Raw genomic sequence first — 10432 nt, 5'->3', positions numbered from 1 at the left:
AATGTTAAGCACTCGTAATCAAACAGTTCGTGGTAACGAACTGTAGTAAGGAGCGACCTGGCTCAATCAAACAGTTCGTGGTAACGAACTGTAGTAAGGAGCGACCCGGCTCAATAGTAGCCAATTGTCTAAAAAAATGGAATTTTGGTACCAATAGCTACATCAAAAGAACCGCATTTTAATGCTGATTTTAAATATATAAGTTTCATCAAGTTTAGTCTTACCCATCAAAAGTTACGAGCCAGAGAAAATTTGTGTTATTTTAGAAAATAGGAGGAAACACCCCCTAAAAGTCATAGAATCTTAACAAAAATCACACCATCAGATTCAGCGTATCAGAGAACCCTACTGTAGAAGTTTTAAGCTCCTATCTACAAAAATGTGGAATTTATATATTTTGCCAGAAGGCAGATCACGGATGCGTGTTAATTCGTTTTTTTTTTTTTTTTTTTTTTTCCAGGGGTGATCGTATCGACCCAGTTGTCCTAGAATGTTGCGAGAAGGCTCATTCTAACGGAAATTAAAGCTTATTCTAGTCAGCCCTCCTAAGATCAACAATGTAAGTAGCAAGGGTAATTCAACCGTTTCGTCGGAATTGGTAAAATCTTGAATAAAGTGGTCTTCATTCACTGGTTAATTGTTAGGATAGTGTTTTTAGGCTGCTTTTACGCAAAAATATTCCTCAAAATTTGTATCTCATGGCTGCAGCAGTAACCGCAAACTAGTAAAAAGAAAACCGAGGCTCATAGTAGCCAAGAGCTTAAAAACACGCTTAAAAATTTTCTTTCTTGTAAGATAATTTTGGCGTTATTTAATTTAAATTAATTGTAAGATTAATTTGGCGTATTCAAATGGGGTTGAATTAGATGGGAATATAGCTAACCGAAGATTAGTAGGGTCCCTCTCATTTGTTGTGGTTAAACCTATATCACACAGAATAAGTTCACACAAGGACAAATCAGAAAAAAATTGTGAATTTGACGCATTGTTTTATTTCAGAACCTACGATGCGATCTGATCAAGACAACAATCAAGACAATTTGTTGGCTGTGATAGTCACCCATCCAGGAAGTCATCTATGTAAGTTTTACCCTGTTATTATTTTTTAAATTATGTACCTAACACATAGCACAGACCTACTATACTTTACCCACTATGCCCCCTCTCCCTGATGTGCAAACAAATAGCCCGAATTTTTTTAAAGCATTATATTTTTATCTAACTTTGATATATTTTATTAGGATTGAGTGTCAGATAATATTAGAATAGCATATCATTTATTGGGGCGTATATCATTCAAGCGCCTTAGTTCCTTTTTATTTTCAGGGTTTTCTTCTAAAATTAAAATATTATATCTCTTTTTTACTTTTGTTCTATTTTAAATATTCTCTGATGTGGAGTGCAACAGGATTAATATTATCTGGTGCAGGATGCAGCACGATTTTTAGTTTTTAAAATTTATTTAGTGATTGCACTTGTTAATCACTTATATGGCCTGCTCCCAGTTATTCTATTTCTAGTCGTTGGATTTTTGGCTGATTTCATCGATACTGAAAAATCATATACACTCGAGCTTCGACGCATCCAAAAAGATGCATATTTTCATTATTTTTTCTAAGGATTTCTCTTCTGCTTTTATATTGTAAAACTGTATCGATAATTACCGATATCGGAAAAAAGTGCAAGATGGCACCCTCAATTATATATAATTTATTTAGTGTTAAAAAAACAGTTTATCCTCTTGTTTTGTGGCTTTCCCTTCTACTATTGCATTAAACAACCTAATCGGCAATCCTCGATATTGAAAAGTTGCATAAAGGTATACTTTCAATTCAGTCCATAAGAATTGTGGAACTAAAAAAAGTAGCTTTTCCATTTTTTTTTATGGCCTTCTCTTCTGCCATTTTATTTTACAAAGATATGGCTAAGATAATCAGATGAATTAGATAAGTCAGCTCCTAGAAGAACTGAAAGGTTTTTGACACTTAACAACCTACAATTTATTGCTTCTTAGCCAACCAATCAGATCGTTTGTATTTGTTAAACCTGTGTTCAAATACTTTACCCCCACCCCAAAATGTGCAAATATAGCCCAAATTATGTATCTTCCATCTATTCTGCCACTTAACTTTGTCTTGTCTCATGCTAAAATGAAAGAAAGTAACAGAGATAAAACGCTTCTATAATACATATATGAATGAACAAATTGAGCGGTAGGGCGTATATCATACAAATACCGGAACTAATTCCTTTGTTCGTTTTGGAACACACTTGTGTGTGAAATTTTCCTCCTGTTTTAATATAAGGTTTTACAGTGCGATCGTTGGAGAATATACTGCTAGCCTTAGCTGGTATCCCTTTCTATAATTTTGAAATTCATATTAAACATTCTCTTAAAAGAAGAAAAATATTGTTTTCTTTTAGGACAGGGTTTCTATACCTATGTAAACTGGCAAATGTATAGTCCCAATGCTAAAATGAAAGAAAGTAACAGAGATAAAACGCTTCTATAATACATATATGAATGAACAAATTGAGCGGTAGGGCGTATATCATACAAATACCGGAACTAATTCCTTTGTTCGTTTTGGAACACACTTGTGTGTGAAATTTTCCTCCTGTTTTAATATAAGGTTTTACAGTGCGATCGTTGGAGAATATACTGCTAGCCTTAGCTGGTATCCCTTTCTATAATTTTGAAATTCATATTAAACATTCTCTTTAAAGAAGAAAAATATTGTTTTCTTTTAGGACAGGGTTTCTATACCTATGTAAACTGGCAAATGTATAGTCCCAAATTTTGGAAGCTGCCGAGGAGGTACACTCGTTGCATTTGCTATACAAGAAGCATATTTAGATAGAACGGAAGGGCTATGTCACTCCCTCTCTTTAGATTAAAAAACGGGTCAAATAATTTGTATATTCATTGGGTATTCCTTATTAAAAATTATTAAAATACCTCCCAAAAAAAGGATAAAAAAGCTTTAATGCTTTCAACCTTAGCATTAACAATACAACAATTTACAGATCCTGGCAACCCCGATTCCAACAATGGAAACAGTATTGGCGCCAGCGATGCCGCCAGTGGCAGCAGTAGTTCTAGCCCTAATAATGACCTTCCAGAGGGAGCATCTCAGCAAGATTCAGTTGTTGCTAAACCTGAGGAAACATACCTCCCACCACAGAAGACACACCACCATCACCCAAAAAAAGATGGAAACAGATTTGAACGCAAACCTCCCACCACAGAAGATACACCGCCATCACCCAATAAAAGATGTAAACAGATTTGAACGCAAACCACCCAATTAAATTAGTGATCCTCAGTTCGTTTCCAAGTGAATGATGTGATGTATCCTATCTATTTAATGATTGATCTTACGAGCAATTGAGTGTATATGTTGTACATATAGTACTACTCTTTATTGACTGTTAATTTTAGTGCCATTATACATGTAGATAAAGATACCTCATTATGTAAAGTGCACCACCTGTGATAAAAAGAGAGATTATTCTCCCATATTTCAAATTTTTCTTTAGTTTCATTGGTGTATTTTTACGACGTGTTTTCGCAAGCCAATCACAATATTTTTTACCTCCTAAGAGAAAAAAACTTGGCAAAAAACTCTCTCTCTCTCTCTCTCTCTCACACACACTCACTGACAGCTAAATTTTTTACCTTTGTTCCTCTGATTTTCGTTAGGAGACGTAAATTTAATGTTCTATAGGGTATCCAAAGAGATTCGAACTCCAACGCCATCTAAGTCCAAGTCAAAGAAAATTAGTAACAAACGACCTGAACTAATGAAAACCGAGGTCTGTTCCTATTGGATTGAACACGGAACCTGCCAGTACGGAAGCGTTTGTTGGTTTTCCCATCCAAAGAACAAAAAGCCTCGAAAATTGAGTGTTTGAATTTTTACAATTTTTATCCAGTTTCTTAAGCTTTATTCTTGAACTGCCTAATATTTAAAATTGATTTTAGCCATGTGCTTTGTATTTTGTTTACATGTTTCGAGTGTTTATCTAAAATTTAATGAAGTTTTATTGTTAGCATACGCATGCTTATCTAATCATTTTTATTTGTGTACGATTTTGTTGTTGTTTGGAACGTTTTCGTCTAAAGGGAGATTTTAATATAAAAAAAGGATGGTTAAACGATCAACTAGACTTATTCCATAAAAAAAAAAAAAAAAAAAAAAAAAAAAAAAAAAAAAAAAAAAAAAAAAAAAAAAAAAAAAATATAAAAAATGATTTTTGGTAAAAAAAAAAAAATTCTAAAAACAATTTGATGGAAAAAAACAACTATTTTTAGGTTCGAGAGAGAGCTTTCCCTGCGTATTAACTTAGAATTAAGGGCATAATACCACATTTTTTTTAGACAGTTTTATATATGTCCTTTGGTAGTGGGTGCAAATCTAATAGTTGGTTTCACAGTGTCGGGGACTTTTATTCCAAAAACAGTTTTTGTTCTTAAGTAGCTTTATTTTTCTCTTCATGTTTACTTCGTATCAGCATTAAATTTACAACAGCCTATACCTCTGAAGCTCAAGTTTGAAATCACCCAGTTTTAAATTTTTCTCCTTTTCATTCCATTTTGCTAGTTTTGTTTATCCTGACTGAGTTTTTGAAGTTCCTAGTTTGACTGTCACCAAGTCTTAAATCTCCTTGTTGATGAAAACACGTTTTTCAATTTCTTCAATTTACATGCTAGTAAATTTTGATGAATTTTTAGTAAAAATCCCTGAAATGCTTAGTATTTCTACTGACACTTTCCTTTGGTTTCTTTTCGTTGGCGATAGCTTTAAAGTTGGTCTGTCATGTGTACGTGCTGTAGCAGATACGTGCATTCACTACCACAAACACTAACCTTGAATGTCTATTTTCTGTATCAAGGTTTGGACTTGTAGCTATCATACATCACATCGCCATCAACAAGAAACTGAAACAGATTACACTTATATGCACGTTTTATTTATTTACTTATTTTTTCGGGTTCTAAAGCCGAAGAGCAGATACTGTGTAAGTTTCTAACTGTTGCTTATATTCAGGGTTTTCAGTGTAAATAGATTTATTTTCTTTATCTAAAGGAAATTTCATGCATTTAATTTATTGAACATACTGGAAAAGATGCACCTAATAGCACTAAAATATTCGTTTATGTCAAATTCGAAAGTAGATTAAAACTCTTTGTGAAGTTTTTAAAATTGAAGAGAAAATAAATAAAAGCACTGACAACCTTGGATTTTGAGCTGCAATCTGCAATTTTTTTTCCTTTGTTTTTAAAATTGATTCGTGTTACTTTTTTGCTATCAATGATCTGTGATGTCACTAATCTGTCGTCCTGGAATTAGTCACTGAAATAGACTGCTGGTTTGTGATCAACCGTGATAATTGTAGTAGGTATTAATTATTGGTTTGCCAAGTGTAGCAATAATTGGAAGTTCTCTTCCAATTATTGTCATTTTCTTAATTTTTGAGTAGCTTTAACTTTCATTTCAGTTAACATACAGATAAACGAAACACTTAAACGGAGCTTCACGTTTAATATTTGATCTGCCGTTGCATATTAGCTAAGTTCCCAGTATTTTTTCTTTTATTGTTACTGTAACTTTTTTTTTCCTTTTAGTAAATAATAAATATAAAAGCCTATAGTGGCACTTATATAACAATTATTTTTTGAAGATAAATTTTTTTACATATTAATTTTTAACTTTTGCTGCTGATTTCGAATACTTAGACCGCTCAGTTAATTCATTGTGGCTTGATACTTAAAGGTTCTCACTTTTTTTTTTCAATTAACTTCTAGAAATTAAACCCTAAAATGACACTTTGAGTAATAAATTTGTCACTTTGTTTAATAGAAACTACAGATTTTAGAATTTAATTTTCAAATTTCATTCTAGATTAGCTAAGAGCAGAATTTTATCAAAATCATTTCAAATTTTCTTTATGCTTATTATTCTTGTAAATTTAATTTTTTTAAATAAATAACCCATTATCTCCTTAAAATGACTTTATATATCAGATATATTGTCTTTCTCTTACAGTAGTTTTATCTACTGATGCAGATTTAAAATTTTGTTGGACCTGATTTATGTGTATTTGAGAATCTCAGCTGTACAATCAATTTTTGTGAATTATTCTTGTCAATTTAAGAATCTGTGATTAAGTTTGGCCGCCAATCTGTATATATTTTCACAACAATTTGTGAAACTAGTCTTGATTTGTAAAACTCCAGTACATGTCACCTCATTTAGATGTGTCATTCCATATTTTTGGTATTGTTCAATGTGTATTTTTGCAATGTTAGTGCTATTTTCCTAAGAAGTACGGGTTTTGTGTTGAAGATACCTGATTTATGTAAATGCAACATGTTTCATATTTATTACTAATTCTTCTGACATAAAATGCAATATTCTCACTAAAAGTAGAATCTCGGCTTAGACAAGTTACTCTTTTAAATCTTAATAATCAGCTTTAATCGTGTCATGTCAACTGTGCTGCGCGTCAAGGTTATAAAATTTTACTATTGGCCAAAAAATCCGTCCTTTTTACTTTAAATTCGAACAGTTAGTTTTAATATTAAGTATCATGGCAACAGTGCTGCACATGAAGGTCTTAAAATTTTACTATTGGCCAAAAAATCCGTCCTTTTTACTTTAAATTCGAACAGTTGGTTTTAATATTAAGTATCATGGCAGCAGTGCTGCGCATGAAGGTCATAAAATTTTACTATTGGCCAAAACATCCGTCCTTTTTACTTTAAATTCGAACAGTTAGTTTTAATATTAAGTATCATGGCAACAGTGCTGTGCATGAAGGTCATAAAATTTTACTATTGGCCAAAAAATCCGTCCTTTTTACTTTTAAATCGAAAAATTAGTTTTAATATTAAGTATCATGGCAGCAGTGCTGCACATGAAGGTCATAAAATTTTACTATTGGCCAAAAAATCCGTCCTTTTTACTTTTAAATCGAAAAATTAGTTTTAATATTAAGTATCATGGCAGCAGTGCTGCACATGAAGGTCATAAAATTTTACTATTGGCCAAAAAATCCGTCGTTTTTATTAAATCGAAAAATTAGTTTTAATATTAAGCATCATGGCAGCAGTGCTTCACATGAAGGTCATAAAATTTTACTATTGGCCAAAAAAATCCGTGCTTTTTACTTTTAAATCGAACAATTAGTCTTAACATTAAGTATCAAGGCAACAGTGCTGCACATGAAGGTCTTAAAATTTTACTATTGGCCAAAAAATCCGTCGTTTTTACTTTTAAATCGAAAAATTAGTTTTAATATTAAGCATAATGGCAGCAGTGCTGCAAATGAAGGTCATAAAATTTTACTATTGGCCAAAAAATCCGTGCTTTTTACTTTTAAATCGAACAATTAGTCTTAATATTAAGTATCATGGCAACAGTGCTGCACATGAAGGTCATAAAATTTTATTATTGGCCAAAACATCCGTCCTTTTTACTTTTAAATCGAACAAATAGTTTTAATATTAAGTATCATGGCAGCAGTGCTGCACATGAAGGTCATAAAATTTTACTATTGGCCAAAAAATCCGTCCTTTTTACTTTTAAATCGAACAAATAGTTTAAATATAAAGTATCATGGCAGCAGTGCTGCACATGAAGGTCATAAAATTTTACTATTGGCCAAAAAATCCGTGCTTTTTACTTTTAAATCGAACAATTAGTCTTAATATTAAGCATCATGGCAACAGTGCTGCACATGAAGGTCATAAAATTTTACTATTGGCCAAAAAATCCGTCCTTTTTACTTTTAAATCGAACAAATAGTTTTAATATAAAGTATCATGGCAGCAGTGCTGCACATGAAGGTCATAAAATTTTACTATTGGCCAAAAAATCCGTCGTTTTTATTAAATCGAAAAATTAGTTTTAATATTAAGCATCATGGCAGCAGTGCTGCACATGAAGGTCATAAAATTTTACTATTGGCCAAAAAAATCCGTGCTTTTTACTTTTAAATCGAACAATTAGTCTTAACATTAAGTATCAAGGCAACAGTGCTGCACATGAAGGTCTTAAAATTTTACTATTGGCCAAAAAATCCGTCGTTTTTACTTTTAAATCGAAAAATTAGTTTTAATATTAAGCATAATGGCAGCAGTGCTGCAAATGAAGGTCATAAAATTTTACTATTGGCCAAAAAATCCGTGCTTTTTACTTTTAAATCGAACAATTAGTCTTAATATTAAGTATCATGGCAACAGTGCTGCACATGAAGGTCATAAAATTTTATTATTGGCCAAAACATCCGTCCTTTTTACTTTTAAATCGAACAAATAGTTTTAATATTAAGTATCATGGCAGCAGTGCTGCACATGAAGGTCATAAAATTTTACTATTGGCCAAAAAATCCGTCCTTTTTACTTTTAAATCGAACAAATAGTTTAAATATAAAGTATCATGGCAGCAGTGCTGCACATGAAGGTCATAAAATTTTACTATTGGCCAAAAAATCCGTGCTTTTTACTTTTAAATCGAACAATTAGTCTTAATATTAAGCATCATGGCAACAGTGCTGCACATGAAGGTCATAAAATTTTACTATTGGCCAAAAAATCCGTCCTTTTTACTTTTAAATCGAACAAATAGTTTTAATATAAAGTATCATGGCAGCAGTGCTGCACATGAAGGTCATAAAATTTTACTATTGGCCAAAAAATCCGTGCTTTTTACTTTTAAATCGAACAATTAGTCTTAACATTAAGCATCATGGCAACAGTGCTGCACATGAAGGTCATAAAATTTTACTATTGGCCAAAACATCCGTCCGTTTTACTTTTAAATCGAACAAATAGTTTTAATATTAAGTATCATGGCAGCAGTGCTGCACATGAAGGTCATAAAATTTTACTATTGGCCAAAAAAACCGTCCTTTTTACTTTTAAATCGAAAATTAGTTTTAATATTAAGCATAATGGCAGCAGTGCTGCAAATGAAGGTCATAAAATTTTACTATTGGCCAAAAAATCCGTGCTTTTTACTTTTAAATCGAACAATTAGTCTTAATATTAAGTATCATGGAAACAGTGCTGCACATGAAGGTCATAAAATTTTATTATTGGCCAAAACATCCGTCCTTTTTACTTTTAAATCGAACAAATAGTTTTAATATTAAGTATCATGGCAGCAGTGCTGCACATGAAGGTCATAAAATTTTACTACTGGCCAAAAAATCCGTCCTTTTTACTTTTAAATCGAACAAATAGTTTTAATATAAAGTATCACTGCAGCAGTGCTGCACATGAAGGTCATTAAATTTTACTATTGGCCAAAAAATCCGTGCTTTTTACTTTTAAATCGAACAATTAGTCTTAATATTAAGCATCATGGCAACAGTGCTGCACATGAAGGTCATAAAATTTTATTATTGGCCAAAACATCCGTCCTTTTTACTTTTAAATCGAACAAATAGTTTTAATATTAAGTATCATGGCAGCAGTGCTGCACATGAAGGTCATAAAATTTTACTATTGGCCAAAAAATCCGTCCTTTTTACTTTTAAATCGAACAAATAGTTTTAATATAAAGTATCATGGCAGCAGTGCTGCACATGAAGGTCATAAAATTTTACTATTGGCCAAAAAATCCGTGCTTTTTACTTTTAAATCGAACAATTAGTCTTAATATTAAGCATCATGGCAACAGTGCTGCACATGAAGGTCATAAAATTTTACTATTGGCCAAAACATCCGTCCGTTTTACTTTTAAATCGAACAAATAGTTTTAATATTAAGTATCATGGCAGCAGTGCTGCACATGAAGGTCATAAAATTTTACTATTGGCCAAAAAAACCGTCCTTTTTACTTTTAAATCGAAAATTAGTTTTAATATTTAATTATCATGACAACAGTTCTGCACATGTTTATTTCTATAGATTCATGTCATTTATCGCTCTTTAATATCCTAATGACTGTCCTTGTGTTTGATATTGTTTCTTCTTCTTTTTTACCAGTTTTTTTCGCAGTTGCATAGCAATGGTCTCTTTTTTCAATCGGTTATTTATCTCAAATATCCAAATTTCTAGGCTTTTCTGCCCAAACGGCCTAACTATCCTGCCCAAACGGCAGGATAGTAAATATTTTATTCCAATTTCCTAGTTATAAATGCAGCCTTATCTGCTCTAATAAATACCAAATATGGAAAAATATCTTCCCTATATACCACCATTCAAAGATAAAAAACGGATAAAAATAAATGATCGATCAACCTCTTAAAGACACTCTACGTACTCGGATTTAAGGTTTAAATTTTCTTATTTTTTCTTGCCTGTGTTATTATACTTCACCATTTTCGAAGTTTTTTTTTTGTAAGGATGCTGCTTTTCCTTTCTTGTATTTTATTGTTGCTTTTTTCGTTGAATATTGATTTTATTTTTGTTTAATGTTAA

The sequence above is a fragment of the Artemia franciscana genome, chromosome 19 (assembly GCF_032884065.1).
Source record: "Artemia franciscana chromosome 19, ASM3288406v1, whole genome shotgun sequence".
Taxonomy (NCBI): Eukaryota; Metazoa; Arthropoda; class Branchiopoda; order Anostraca; family Artemiidae; genus Artemia; species Artemia franciscana.
This window is presented reverse-complemented; position numbering follows the sequence as displayed.